This window comes from Paroedura picta, chromosome 2, assembly GCF_049243985.1.
Source record: "Paroedura picta isolate Pp20150507F chromosome 2, Ppicta_v3.0, whole genome shotgun sequence".
In the NCBI taxonomy this organism is placed as follows: Eukaryota; Metazoa; Chordata; class Lepidosauria; order Squamata; family Gekkonidae; genus Paroedura; species Paroedura picta.
In genome coordinates this window covers 182,064,241-182,079,751 of record NC_135370.1, presented here as the reverse complement: position 1 = coordinate 182,079,751, position 15,511 = coordinate 182,064,241, and positions in this window count along the sequence as shown.

The following is a 15,511-nucleotide window of genomic DNA, read 5'->3' as shown; positions in this document are numbered from 1 at the left end:
GGAGTTCAGACCTCTAATCTGGCGAACTGGGCTTGATTCTGCACTCCCCCACATGCAGCCGGCTGGGTGACCTTGGGCTCGCCACGGCACTGATAAAACTGTTCTGGCCGAGCAGTAATATCAGGGCTCTCTCAGCCTCCCCCACCCCACAGGGTGTCTGTTGTGGGGAGAGGAAGGGAAGGCGACTGTAAGCCGCTTTGAGACTCCTTCGGGTAGAGAAAGCAGCACATAACAACCAACTCTTCTTCTTCAGTAATCTGAGGGCTCTCTCAGCCTCCCCTCCCTCACAGGGTGTCTGTTGTGGGGAGAGGAAGGGAAGGCGACTGTAAGCCGCTTTGAGACTCCTTCGGGTAGAGAAAATGCAGCATATAAGAACCAACTCTTCTTCTTCTCTAACGGATCCAATAGGACACAGGAGATTATTTGAGAAACACTAGAAAGTTCCTGACCCAACTATGCTAAATACCTACATTTTCCAATGCCCCCTGCAGGACATTCTTCATATGCTTTTGAATCATGCCTTTGAATCACAGTCAGAGTCGTTCAGCAGTGGAATAGGCTGCCTAAGGAGGTGGTGAACTCCCCCTCACTGGCAGTCTTCAAGCAAAGGTTGGATACACACTTTTCTTGGATGCTTTAGGATGCTTTGAGCTGACCCTGCGTTGAGCAGGGGGTTGGACTAGATGGCCTGGATGGCCCCTTCCAACTCTATGGTTCTATGATTCTAGGATTCAATGCACATGACAGATTTTGCATATCCCAACAAGATCTTCCAGCTGGAAAGGATCCAGTCCTGGAGGCCTTTCATTTCTCATCACCTCCGTGGGCCTTACATCACATTTGAAGGGATCCATGCTGCGCTGAACGGCACAGTCTAGCTTTTAGTAATCTAAATATATAACAATAAATGAGAGTTTCTTGGGAACCGGATTCTAGTTCTTGGAAACACCAGCAGACTTTGTGCTTTAAGGAATTTGTCTCTGATGGGGGAAACGTCATCTATCATTTGACATGTCCCGATCATTTTATAAAGGAGAACAAGAGACGGACATTTGCAAACGAACGACAAATACCCCTTAGCTTGGTGTTTACGGAAATCTCTGCTTCGTAACTTTATCGCCAGACATTTAATTGTCCTGAGTGGGTCATTTTGTGTGAAGTTCCTCTCTGCTTGTCTGATTTATTGACAGCTGTCGTGAAGTCTCCAAGCTGTAAAAATGAAGCCGATTTAGATCGTTATGTTCATAGAATCACAGAATCATAGAATCATACAGTTGGAAGGGGCCACAAAGGCCATCTAGTCCAACCATCTAGTAGGATCTGTCCAGCCACTGCTTGAAGACTGCCAGTGAGGGGGAGCTCACCACCTCCTTAGGCAGCCCCTTCCACTGCTGAACTAGACTCCTAGAATCCTAGAGTGGGAAGGGGCCATGCAGGCCATCTAGTCCCACCCCCTGCTCAGTGCAGGATCAGCCTCAGGCATCCAGGAGAAGGATCTGTCCAGCCGCTGGTTGAAGACGGCCAGTGAGGGGGAGCTCCCCACCTCCTTAGGCAGCCCCTTCCACTGCTGAACTAGACTCCTAGAATCCTAGAGTGGGAAGGGGCCATGCAGGCCATCCAGTCCCACCCCCTGCTCAGTGCAGGATCAGCCTCAAGCATCCAGGAGAAGGATCTGTCCAGCCGCTGCTTGAAGACTGCCAGTGAGGGGGAGCTCACCACCTCCTTAGGCAGCCTATTCCACTGCTGAACTACTCTGACTGTGAAAAACTTTTTCCTGGTATCTAGCCTATATCGTTGTACTTGAAGTTTAAACCCATTACTGTGTGTCCTCTCCTCTGCAGCCAGCAGAAACAGCATCCTGCCCTCCTCCAAGTGACAACCTTTCAAATACTTAAAGAGGGCTATCATGTCCCCTCTCAACCTCCTTTTCTCCAGGCTGAACATTCCCAAGTCCCTCAACCTATCTTCATAGGGCTTGGTCCCTTGGCCCCAGATCATCCTCGTCACTCTCCTCTGTACACTTTCAATTTTATCTACATAACATTTATTCAATGTTAGAAAATGTTATTAGCGCTTAAAGAAATACAGAATCAAGATGGAACAAAGACCAACACAACCACCCACCTGAATCTAGAATCAAGGCTGTTTATGCAAAATAAAAGGGGGGAGGGGAAGGAGAAGGAACAATATAATGCAGGATTGCTAACTTTCAGCTGAGGGCTGCAGATCTCCTGAAATTACTACTAATTTCCAGATGCCTTATTGCTGAGCTGCAGCCTCTTAGCTCATTTATTTATTCCCTCTTTGATTTCTAAACGTCTCTCTTTCTTGATGTCTGGCAGAGTTATGAGAAGATGACCTGATTCTCTACTCCTTGAATGCTTTGGAGGGTGGCCTCTGTGGCATTTTAGGATTACCAAACCTGAATTGGGAAAACGCTTCAAAAAGGACGTGGAGAGGGTGCAGAGGAGAGTGGCAAGGATGATCCGGGGCCTGGAGAACAGCCCTTAGGAGGAAAGGCTGAGGGACTTGGGAAGGTTCAGCCTGGAGAAGAGGAGGTGGAGAGGGGACAGGAGGGCTCTCTTGAAAGATTTGAGGAAGGTTGTCACTTAAGAGGAGGCGGGGGAAGGCTTCTGTTGGCAGCAGAGGAGGGGACTCACAGTAATGATACTTGCTCAATATCAGAATTTTTTTCACAATCAGAGTAGTTCAGCAGTGGAAGGGGCTGCCAACGGATGTGGTGAGCTCCCCCTCACTGGCAGTCTCCAAGCAAAGGTTGGATACACACTTTTCTTGGATGCTTTAGGATGCTTAGGGCTGATCCTGCGTTGAGCAGGGGGTTGGACTAGATGGCCTGTATGGCCCCTTCCCCCTCTAGGATTCTGTGAGTCCAGTTCAGCAGTGGAAGGGGCTGCCTAAGGAGGTGGGGAGCTCCCCCTCACTGGCCGTCTTCAAGCAGATCCTTCTCCTGGATGCTTGAGGCTGATCCTGCACTGAGCAGGGGGTGGAACTAGACAGCCTTTGTGACCCCTTCCCATTCTAGGAATCTAGGAGTCTAGTTCAGCAGTGGAAGGGGCTGCCTAAGGAGGTGGGGAGCTCCCCCACACTGGCCATCTTCAAGCAGCGGCTGGACAGATCCTTCTCCTGGATGCTTGAGGCTGATCCTGCACTGAGCAGGGGGTGGGACTAGATGGCCTGCATGGCCCCTTCCCACTCTAGGATTCTAGGAGTCTAGTTCAGCAGTGGAAGGGGCTGCCTAAGGAGGTGGGGAGCTCCCCCTCACTGGCCGTCTTCAAGCAGCGGCTGGACAGATCCTTCTCCTGGATGCTTGAGGCTGATCCTGCATTGAGCAGGGGGGGGACTAGATGGCCTGCATGGCCCCTTCCCACTCTAGGATTCTAGGAGTCTAGTTCAGCAGTGGAAGGGGCTGCCTAAGGAGGTGGGGAGCTCCCCCTCACTGGCCGTCTTCAAGCAGCGGCTGGACAGATCCTTCTCCTGGATGCTTGAGGCTGATCCTGCACTGAGCAGGGGGTGGGACTAGATGGCCTGCATGGCCCCTTCCCACTCTAGGATTCTAGGAGTCTAGTTCAGCAGTGGAAGGGGCTGCCTAAGGAGGTGGGGAGCTCCCCCTCACTGGCCGTCTTCAAGCAGCGGCTGGACAGATCCTTCTCCTGGATGCTGGAGGCTGATCCTGCACTGAGCAGGGGGTGGGACTAGATGGCCTGCATGGCCCCTTCCCACTCTAGGATTCTAGGAGTCTAGTTCAGCAGTGGAAGGGGCTGCCTAAGGATTTGGGGAGCTCCCCCTCACTGGTGACCTTCAAGCAGCGGCTGGACCATTACTTCTCATGAAAGGTTTAGGCATATTCTGCAATGACCAGGGGGTGGGACCGGATAGTGTGTATGGCCCCATCCTACTCTACAATTTGTGATTCTATATTCCTGGAGATTTGGGGCTGGCACCTCGTGAAGGTGAGCTTTAGAGAAGAGAGAGACCCAAGGGAACAGATCTCTGTTACCTCGAGATGAGGTGTAATTCCGGGGGATCCCCAGCTCCCACCTTGAGGCTGGCATCTCTAGCCAAATGACTATTAAATCTGTGGGTCAAGGAACACGGAGGGCTGGAATCTTTCTGCTCTTCAGTAAGCTGAACTGAAAACCCCTGAACAAAATATATACAAGTCAGAACAAAAGAACTTCCAGTGGTTGCAGGCGATTGGATCCCTGATTGGCTTATAGCGATGTGATCCCTAGTGGATCTGGCCATACACTGTCCAATCAGGAGCACGATGGTTGCCTTTGACTGGCTCCCACGGGGAGACCAGCCAGGTGTGAGCCGATCAGTGGCATGATCCTGCCTCGGACCTTAGGCTCTGGTCCTCATGCACCACATCATGCACCAATCGCATGCATTTTCCTTGACTCAGCTGCATACTCCCTGTAGGCCTCCTTTGTCCTGGCTCCTTTCTTTGCTTGGCTCTCTGATTTTTTGGGCCGAATTCCACCTCCCATTTTCTCTCCGTGCTTCTTAAGCTTTTAAAAGCTTCCACCTTCTGCCCTCGGCTCCCTTCTGTAAACTCTCCCTGCCCCCAAAGCATCATGGTTGTTTGGAGATTCGTGAGACCGTCTTGCAAATATTTTCACGGCGGTTTCAGCAGCTGCAAGGAAAGCTGGGAGTGTCTGCATTGCACTGGAGAGGCAGGGGTGGGTGGCGTTTGGCCCTCTGTTTTGAATCCAGTTTTGGGTCTTGTTTCAGTCCTTCTGTTCAGCTTTAGATTCTTAATTTGTGTTGGAATATGGAAGATCTATAATGTGCATGATTAAAAAGGATATGAAGAATATTCCACGGGGGTGTTGGAGGAGATCACTGGCAGTCTTCAAGCAAATGCTGGATACACACTTTTCTTGGATGCTTTAGGATGCTCAGGGCTGATCCTGTGTTGAGCAGGGGGTTGGACTAGATGGCCTCTATGGCCCCTTCCAACTCTATGATTCTATGATTCTATGAGATGTGTAGTTAGCATAGTTAGAATTGGAACTTCCTGGCATTTTCCAAATGCCGTATATACTCGCATATAAGCCGACCCGGGTATAAACTGAGGCACCTAATTTTACCACAAAATCTGGGCAAACATTGACTCACATATAAGCTAAGGGTGGGAAATTCAGCAGTTACTGGTAAATTTACATTAATTGAGACACCAGCAGGTTAAATGTTTTTGAATATTTATTTCAAAGAAAAACAGTAAACTAGCTCTGTCAGTGCAAAAGAGGACCAGCAAACCAGAGCAGAACAGCAGTACTCAAAGTTGGCAATCTCCTACAACAAGTACAACCACTACCAAACTGGGAGAATAGACTACTCTAATCACAGCTATAGTGCACCCCCCCCCCCCAGAACAAAACACTGAAAGAAAGAACTGTAAAACTCAACACTGAAAGAAAGAACTGTAAAAATCAACTTTTAAAAGAAACATAACCCCAAGAAGTAAAGGCAAACAATTTTGCCCCTCAGGAAAAAAAGAAATAAACATTAGGAAAAACAGTAAATCTCAAAGCACCCCCAAAACCCACCCTACCCCACCCACAGAAGCCAAAAGAATAGTTTGGAAGAAGTAAAAAGGAAAAAAAAAAAAGATCAGAGTCCCTCACTCAAACCATTGCTGTCCTACAAGGAGCCAGATCAAGCAAGCTTCAGATTGCAGGAGGTTTGCAGAAGCAATGTAAGGATTGGCTGGCTGGGAGCAGGCTGTTAGTTCAATTACCTTATATACCCGTGTATAAGCCGAAGAGGACTTTTTCATTGTGAATACTGTGCTGAAAAACTCAGCTTATACATGAGTATATATGGTAAATTTGAACCCACAAATTTAACAGTCTGCTCCTGTGTCCTGCTTGGCTCAGTTCGAGGCTTCTGGTTCCTCTGAGTACACTTCTTCTCTGCTGGCCTCCAGAACAGACAGAATGAAAGCAGAACAGTTAGACAGTTAGTTAGGTCTCACTCTCTTTCCTTTTTCTATGCAAAGTCATAGAATCACTGAGTTGGATGGAGCTATATAGTCCATCTAGTCCAACCCCCTGCTCAGTGCAGGATCAGCCTCCACGAGCATCCATGCAAGGTATCTGTCCAGCCCCTGTTTAAAGACCATCAGTGAAGGGGAGCTCCCCACCTCCTTAGGCAGCCCATCCCACTGCTGAACCGCTGTGTATTTTTCCCATGATGTCTATCTGAAGGAGTCTCAAAGTAGCTTACAATCGCCTTTCCTTCCTCTCCCCACAACAGATGAGGTAGGTGGTACTGAGGCAACTCTGAGAGAACTGCTCTGTGAGAACTGTTCTAACAGGACTGTGACTAGTCCAAGGTCACCCAGTTGGCTGCATACAGAGGAGCGGGGAATCAAACCCAGCTTTTCAGAAAAGAGGCTGCTGCTTTTAACCACCGCACAAGGCTGGCTCTCAAGGGGGCAAAGTGCTCAGGGCCCACAATACTCTTAGGAGCCCACGAAAAAGCCTTCATTTCTTTTAAAATCAGAAGGGGTAGAAAAAGAACTTTCGTGGCTGAGAGAGCTATAAGAGAACTGTGACTGGCTCAAGGTCACCCAGCTGGCTGCACGTGGAGGAGCAGGGAATCAAACCTGACTCGCCAGATTAGAAGCCGCTGCTCTTAACCACCAAGCTGACTTTCAATATTTGAAGATTTTGGGAGAGCAGGGTTGAGTAAGGGGGGGCCTCAGTGTGATATAGTACCCTAAAGTCCACTGGAGCCAGCGTGGCATAGGGGTTAAGAGCAGCAGCTTCTAATCTGGAGAGCTGGGTTTGATTCCCCACTCTTCCACGTGAAACCAGCTGGGTGACCTTGGACTAGTCATAGTCCTGTTAGAGCTGTTCTCACGTATCAGTTCTGCCAGAGCTCTCTCAGCTCCGCCTACCTCATTTGTTTTGGGGGGAGGAAGGGAAAGTGCTTGTAAGCCGCTTTGAAACTCCGTTGGGTAGAGAAAAGCGGCATATAAGAACCAACCTTCTTCAGTAATATCAGGGCTCTCTCAGCCCCGCCTCCTTCACTGGGTGTCCGTTGTGGGGAGAGGAAGGGAAGGCGATTGTAAGCCACTTTGAGCCTCCTTCGGGTAGAGAAAAGCGGCATACAAGAACCAACTCTTCGGGGCTTTCCGCACAGGGATCCTTGTAGCAAATTGTTTGCTGAACAAAAAATCGCCATTTAAAATAGTGGAATTCGTCGTTATGCATACCTGACTTTGTAGTGAAATCCAGTTGCGTTTCCATCGTTTCCCACAAGCTTCCGGTCTCAGCAAAAATCGCTAGAAAGGAAGCGCTATTGCCGAGCTCGTCCCACCCCTGGCCATCAAGCAGCCAATGGGCGGCCGTTAGCATGCTCCCAAACAGCCCCTTTCCCTTTAAGAAAGGTCTTTTTTTTTTTAAACACACCCGTTGCAACGAATATGCGTTGATTCGTTGCAACAGAGAGACCCATCCAGCTGGCAGGTGTGTTTAAGCTGCCGTTTCATCGTTGCCACGCTCCCCCCGAGTGAAAAAAAAAATCCCCCCCCCTCACGGGCCCGATTTTCGGCCGAAAACAGTGTAAAAAATAAAGGGAAAATACATCAGCAAACGGGCTTCTCTGTTGTTTGTGCTTAGTGACTGTAAAGAGCTCTGGGGAGGGACTGCAGCCGGGGAAGCCTCACTGGGTAAACGAAGGCTTGCCGGTGATTTGATCTCCGCTTGCTCGGGGAGAAAAAAATGGCGATCGCTTCGCCGGAAGATCAGAGGAGAGAGCCAGGGGGAGGGACTTTGTAGAAACCACAACAATGGTAACGCACAGAACTTTCCCGCTAGTGTTGCAGATTGGTTGCAGGAGTGTAGCGCTCTCCGGAGGGTGATTCCACTTTTGGGGATTTCCCTGAAAGCGCTACAAAGAAGCGGTTTTTGCGGATCGGTTTCAGGTGTGTGGCAGATTGTCAACGACGTTGTGCATAATGGCAAATCAGTAGCGTTTTCAATTGGCAACCATTGTGCAATTCTGAAGGAGTGCGGAAAGCCCCTTCTTCTTCTCCTTCTTCAGTAATCTCAGGGCTCTCTCAGCCTCCCCTCCTCACAGGGCTTCTGTTGTGGGGAGAGGAATGGGAAGGCGACTGTAAGCCGCTTTGAGCCTCCTTCGGGTAGAGAAAAGGGGCATATAAGAACCAACTCTTCTTCTTCTTCAGTAATCTCAGGGCTCTCTCAGCCTCCCCTCCTCACAGGGCTTCTGTTGTGGGGAGAAGAAAGGGAAGGCGATTGGAAGCCGCTTTGAGACTCCTTCGGGTAGAGAAAAGTGGCATATAAGAACCAGCTCTTCTTCTTCTTCAGTAATCTCAGGGCTCTCTCAGCCTCACCCACCTCACAAGGTGTCTGTTGTGGGGAGAGGAAAGGGAAGGCGATTGGAAGCCGCTTTGAGCCTCCTTCGGGTAGAGAAAAGCGGCATCTAAGAACCAGCTCTTCTTCTTCTCCAGTAATCTCAGGGCTCTCTCAGCCTCACCCACCTCACAAGGTGTCTGTTGTGGGGAGAAGAAAGGGAAGGCGATTGGAAGCCGCTTTGAGACTCCTTCGGGTAGAGAAAAATGGCATATAAGAACCAGCTCTTCTTCTTCTCCAGTAATCTCAGGGCTCTCTCAGCCTCACCCACCTCACAAGGTGTCTGTTGTGGGGAGAGGAAAGGGAAGGCGATTGGAAGCCGCTTTGAGAATCTTTCGGGTAAGGAAAAGCGGCATATAAGAACCAACTCTTCTCCTTCTTCAGTAATCTCAGGGCTCTCTCAGCCTCCCCTCCCTCGCAGGGCTTCTGTTGTGGGGAGAGGAAAGGGAAGGCTTTGAGAGTCCTTCAGGTAGTGAAAAACGGGGTCTAAAAACCAACTCCTCTTCTTCTTCAAAGTATCCATTTTCTCCAGGGGAACAGACCTCTGGAATCTGGACATGAGCCGTAATTCCGGGGAATACCACACGGAGACTGGCACGTCTGCTCACAAGGTGCCTGCTGCAGGGAGAGGAAGGGAAGGTGATTGTGAGCTGCTTTGGCTCCTTAAAGCAGAGAAAAGTGGGATATAAAAATCCATTCTTCTCCTTCTTGATGAAGGACAGTCCTGAATTTTTAAAAACAGGGAAGCCTAAGAATGCATAATGGTTAGAGGGATACTGGTTAGCCTTCTGGTCTCCAGCACCCTGCTAATTTTTGGATCTCCTTCCAGTCGAGCTTTGTTTTGGCTCAAGGATGGAAGCATAAATCAATAAATTGCTGTGGACATTAATGGACCGGAAGATTTTGAAGTCCTATTAAATGTTCTCCACTCCTTCTGCTTAAGAGCTCTGAATATAATTGAACGTGCCTTGAGGATGTCGGGGTGGGGAATTGTAAACCGGATTTCTTCTGAGTCTGCAGTCTGGAACGATATAAAAGCATTTAATGGAGTAGCTGCTGTTTGGGGTGGTTTTTAAAAGGTCTGCTCGGATAGAAGGGCGGGGATAGAAACGGAAGATTAGAATCATAGAAATCATGGAATCATGGAGTTGGAAGGTACCTCCAGGGTCATCTAGTCCAACCCCCTGCACTATGCAGAACACTCACAACTCTCTCGCTCTCCCACTGTTACCTGCCACCCCCTTGAACCTTCACAGAATCAGCCTCTCTGTCAGATGGCTATCCAGCCTGTTTAAAAATCCCCAAAGATGGAGAACCCACCACCTCCTGAGGAAGCCTGTTCCACTGAGGAAACGCTTTAACTGTCAGGAACTTCTTCCGGATGTTGAGATGGAATTTCTTTTGCATTAATTTCATCCCATTGGTTCTGGTCCATCCTTCCCAGGCAAGAGAGAACGACTCTGCTCCATCCTCTATATGGCAGCCTTTTAAATACTTTAAGATGGTTATCAGATCCCCTTTCAGTCGTCTCCTCTCCAGGCTAAACAGACCAAGCTCCCACAACCTTTCCTCCTACATCTTGGTCTCCAAACCCCTCACCATCTTTGCTACCCTCCTCTGGACATGCTCCAGTTTGTCTACATCCCTCTTCAACTGGGATGCCCACCTATCTCACAAGGTGCCTGTTGTGGGGAGGGAAAGGGAAAACAGATGTAAGCTGCTTTGAGACTTTTTTGGGTAGTGAAAAGCAGGGTATAAAAAACAGCTCTTCTTCTTCTTTCAGTCCTCCAAAGTACCTGGAGAAGTGTGCATGTATGCACAAAAAAGCAGTGACAGTCTGATTCGCACAGGTATGTGGAACAGATACCTGCTCCGGGGCTCCTTGGTCCCTCTCCTCTCCCTCTCTCTCAGGCAGACAGACAGACACACACACACATACACACTGTTCCCCCTACTTCCCCCTCCCTTCTCCCTCCTTCCCTCTTGTTTCCCCAACCTCCTCCCTGGTCCCTCCCTACCCCCCCTTTCTCCCACACACATGTGCACACGGATTCCTTTCCCCTCCACTTGACCTTCCTTCCTTTCCCCTTGCGGCAGAAGGGCCTTGGTCTCCTTTGGTTTTACATTCGGCACCCTGCCCTCCGCTGGCTTTACAAGCACCACGCCAGCCTCTGGTGGCTGCACAGGGGTCCCTTTGGCCTTGGCCTCGGCCTCCTCCACCGGCCGTCTCCCTTCCTCTTCTCGCGTGCTCCCTGGGGCGGGCCTGTGGACATCACATCTGTACCTGTTTTTGTCTCAGGGGGCGCACCAGAAGATGTGTTCCACATCAAAAATATATACTCAGAGTTATGCTTTGTTGGTCTTAATTTGCCACTGGGCTCCAACACAAAGAGACCAAGCTGGATTCTGGTTCGAGGGAAACTGCTGTGCAGATATGAACGAGCGCACAAAGGTGGTGGCACCTTTGCAGAGGAAAGGAGAGAAAAGAGGAGGGGGCTGGAAGCCAGGAGATATGACTGTTCTCCAGCAGGCACCTCATGGAGAGGAGCCAAGGGGGAGAAAAGTGTCCTGGTTAATGGTGCATGTGGGGGGAGGCAGCCAAATGGGCCCCCAAGACAGGAGCCAGGTCTGTGTAAAGGAGAGACGCATCGCAGCGTTCCTTCTGTCAACATTTGCTTAAGAGGTTTTTACTCAGCTTTTCCGATAGAGAATGTCCAGTCCATAAACAAAAATGCAGTAAAGTGAGGTGACGGCTACGTCCTCCCACCCTGCCTGAAATGAAACCAGCACAGGGACTGTTTAACTCTCTATGCCTCTTGTAGAGCTGCCCGTGCTGTAACAGGCTGGTGATCTCTGGCCCACACCAGGTACGCCAGGCCTCGACCAGGGCCAGGGCCTTTTCGGTTCTGGCCCCTAGGTGGTGGAATGAGCTCCTGTAAAAGCCGTGGGCCCTGACCGAGCTTTCACCGTCCCACAGGGCCTTCAAGACAGAGCTCTTCCACCAGGTGTTTGGTGAGGCCAGGGTGTGGAAGATCCAAGCAGCCCCTCCTCCAAATCCTCAAATGTTTGAACATCTGGGCAGCTAAATAGTCCACACCTGCCTTGTGGCACAGGATCAGGCTTTTGGCTGTGCCGAACGGTGCTGTCAAGGAAGGGCTGGGGTTCTGTTGTTGATTGTCTGGTTTTTATCATTTTGTTGTAAACCACCGTGAGCTTTCCAGCCCAAGAGCAGCATTCAACAAGTCAAACAAACAAACAAACAAATTAAACTATACTGAAAGAAAAGCTGCCCAACAGCCCTGAAACTATAAACATGGTTCCACAACGGTTTTAGCAACTGGCTGATGACAGGTATTATTTACTCAAACAAAGTTTGAATCCAGAGGCACCTTTAATACCAACAAAGTTTTATTCAGAAGAAGAAGAGTTGGTTCTTATATGCCGCTTTTCCCTACCTGAAGGAGGCTCAAAGCGGCTTCCAGTCGCCTTCCCTTTCCTCTCCCCACAACAGACACCCTGTGGGGTGGGTGAGGCTGAGACCGCTGATATCACTGCTCAGTCAGAACAGTTTTATCAATGCCATGGTGAGCCCAAGGCCACCCAGCTGGCTTCATGTGGGAGAGCGCAGAATCTTACCCGGCATGCCAGATTAGAAGTCCGCACTCCTAACCACGACACCAAACTGGCTCTCAACCTATAAGCTCTCCCGTGCTTATTCATGCTTCACCAGATATCCTTTGTCAGAGAGGAAGCTGCTTGTGTCCTTTTGGCAGAGCAGGGCTGAGCCATTTATGACGGGAACGGCTTTCTTCCACCCCTACCTGGTGGTTGTACTTCTGATTCGCTGGCTTGTGCTGTTTAAAGCAATATAGCACTTCAGTGCTACACCAGCACCTCTGCCTTGACTCCAATGGGAGACTATATCGTTTTAGTGCTATAGATCAGGGGTAGTCAACCTGTGGTCCTCCAGATGTCCATGGACTACAATTCCCATGAGCCCCTGCCAGCAAACACTGGCAGGGGCTCATGGGAATTGTAGTCCATGGACATCTGGAGGACCACAGGTTGAGTACCCCTGCTACAGATGATGCAGATTACAATTAATGTGTTTTGCTGTGGGGGTTTTATTCTGAAACCTGCCATGAGTCAGCTAATCTGGGAGGGCAATAATTTTAATATAACAGCAATTTTAAAAAGTGTGTTTGGGGGGGGGACAGTGGCCCTATTGGAGTGCTGCAAACATTTTAAACACTGCGCTACAATGATCTAGAAGAAGAGTTGGTTTTTATACGCCACTTTCCACTACCAGGAGTCTCAAAGCCGCTTGCAATCCCCTTCCCTTCCCTCTCCCCACAACAGACACCCCGAGTGGTAGTTAGGGCTGAGAGAGCTCTGACAGGACTGCTGTGAGAACAGCTCTATTAGGACTGTGATGAGCCCAAAGTCACCCAATTGGTTGCACGGAGAGAAGTGAGGAATCAAACCTGACTCTCCCAATTAGAGGCTGCCGCTCTTAACCATTATACCACACTGCCCCAGTCCTCTTTCTAAACACTTGTTGGGCACCCCAAAATATTACCAGTGGGTGCCATGGTGCCCGCCCTTGCTCTAGGCTCCCATGTCATCTCCCCACCAGTCGTAAAGAGGGGCACTCAGCAACTTAATCATCAGAACTGATATTTATAGCAAAATGAACTTCCAGTGACATCAGCCCCGTAGCCACAGGGTCACGGAGTTCCCCGGCCTAATCCGAAACAGCCCCTTCGTGTTTCGACCGGCCGCCTGCCGATTGCTCAGTGCTCTTCCCTGCTGGCCCACCCACGCTGGCAAAGGCCGCCGTACATCCTGTGGATCTTGGCCCGCCGCCATCCCACCCCTCTCCCACTGACTCCGACAGCAAGTGTGGATTCACAAAGTGACGCTTTGCACAGATTCAGCCTAGCCAAAGTACACAATTGTAAAAAAAAATTATAGTGCACAAAAATATACAGTCATCCCAGTTACTTGGGGTGCCTCCTGCAACCTATGTTGATGCCCGTTTGCTCAGAAATCTATCTCACCGAGTTCAACGGAACTCATTTCCCTGTAAAAATGGTTAGCGTTGCTACTTGAAAGCAGAAGGGAATAGAAACCTTTGAACAGAGAGTATTCTAGACCCTCTCTAGGATAATTTCTTTGTGGTACGGTCATCCCCCCCCCTCCCAGTTTGACATTGTAAACATCCCACTGCTATTTGTATGCCTGCAATCCGGGAGTGGTGCCACTGAGGGTGTGGCTGCCGGAGGATTTAATTCTGTTTTGAGATCCGGGTAATTCTCCTTTTGCTGTTTATAAATGCAAGAAACTCTTCTATGTGAATTCCCTAACTCCCCCCCCACCACCACATGCATTTTTGCAGAGACCAAAACATCCAGCTGTGCCTCAATGACAAAAATGTTTTCTAACTGGCAAGATCCTATTGCCCGAAGGTTCACATTGCGCTGTGATGAAACGGAATGCCACTATTTCTCTACTAACTAGGGGGCCAAGCCCATTGCATTCAGGAATACAACGGGCGCTAGGTTCGGGGTGGGGGTGGGAGAAGTCTGCAGATGGCCTCCCCCTCCCCCTAGGGCCTGGAAAGGCTGCAGGCAGCTGTTAGGGACTCACTGGCAGGGGCAGCTCTAACATGACAGGAATCTGCAGCCTCCGAGCCTCGGAGGGAAGTTGAAGGAGGAGGGGGTGGTCAGGGGTGGGGGATGGAAGGCGATTGGCTAGCTGATGGACAGACAGGCCAGCTGGTTGGAGCGGGAGGAACTCAAGGGGAGGACAGACGCCCTGAGTGGCACTTAAGCCATGAGACCAGCTCCTCCTCCAAGGCCTTACCAGAAATATTAAGTGGAACAGATTTAAAATACTTATTAGCCACTTTGCTTCCTTACAGAGCTCAATGTATCTTACAATATTGATAAGACGCGATACTCACATGAGGTGGAGGCAGTCCCCCCCCATCACTGCTGATTCTCCATAACCCTACAACTGTGTGTGTGTGTGTGTAGGGGAGAAATCCTCAATCCCATTATCAAACTGGGAACGGCTCCAAGGCCCCACACCAAAATACTGAGCCCCCTGTCCTCCAGCAAATGGGTGTGGGCCTGATATGGTTCCTGGACTCCTCTGCTACAGTGGCTGGGCTCAGTGTGGCTGCCAGGTTGCTTTGTAGGACCCGGCGTGGTTGCTGACATGGGCTGGGCTGGAGGAGTTTCCTAATTTGGGGACTAATTTAACCCCCCACCCCAGTATATATTTGTTGCCAGATTTATCTGCAAACTTAGATGGGCCCCTGAGTTAGCAGAAACATCCACTAAGCCTCCACGTGGCCCCAACCCACAGATCTAGCTATCCACAGATTGAGGCCATGGGGGCTAATAGTATCATAAAAGGTGTGTTAAGCACTGTCAAGTTGCTTCCAATGTATGACAGACTGAGGGATTAATGGCCTCCAAAATGTCCAGTGGTTAACAGCCTTGCTCAGGTCTGGCACCTCCGTTCCCATAATTCGAACCCATTGCTCCTAGGCCTTGTCTCTAAAGCTGCAGTAGACAAGTCAACCCTCTCTTCAACATGCCTACCTTTTCCGTAGTTCAGCACGGCAAGCCTCTCACCCCTGGCCCTCCTCTTCTCCAAGCTGCACCTCCCCAACTCTCTTAACCTCTCCGCATAAGGCCCAGATTCTTTCCAACCCTTCCACCATCCTAGCCGTCCTTCTCTGAACTGGTCAAGATCCTTATATATTTTATTATTTATTTTTAGATTTCTACACCGCCGCTCTCCATCGGTCTCCCGGCCGTTTCCAACATCCTTAAATACAAAAAACCCCATAAAACATCCTATAAAAACAATTACAAATCATCACAATTAGACAGATGGCGAATCAATCTTATAGGCGCCCTAACCCTCCCTCCCCCCCCCGCCTGTTCAGCCCAAGGGTCAGTTCTCTTATCGTATAGTAGGACTGAGGGCCAGATCTAATCAACATGGAGGTCCCTTCCAACTCTATGATTCTAGGATCCTCCAATGAAAACTCCCGGGTGCCGCCCTGGCCTCAACCATACGCCTGGCGGAAG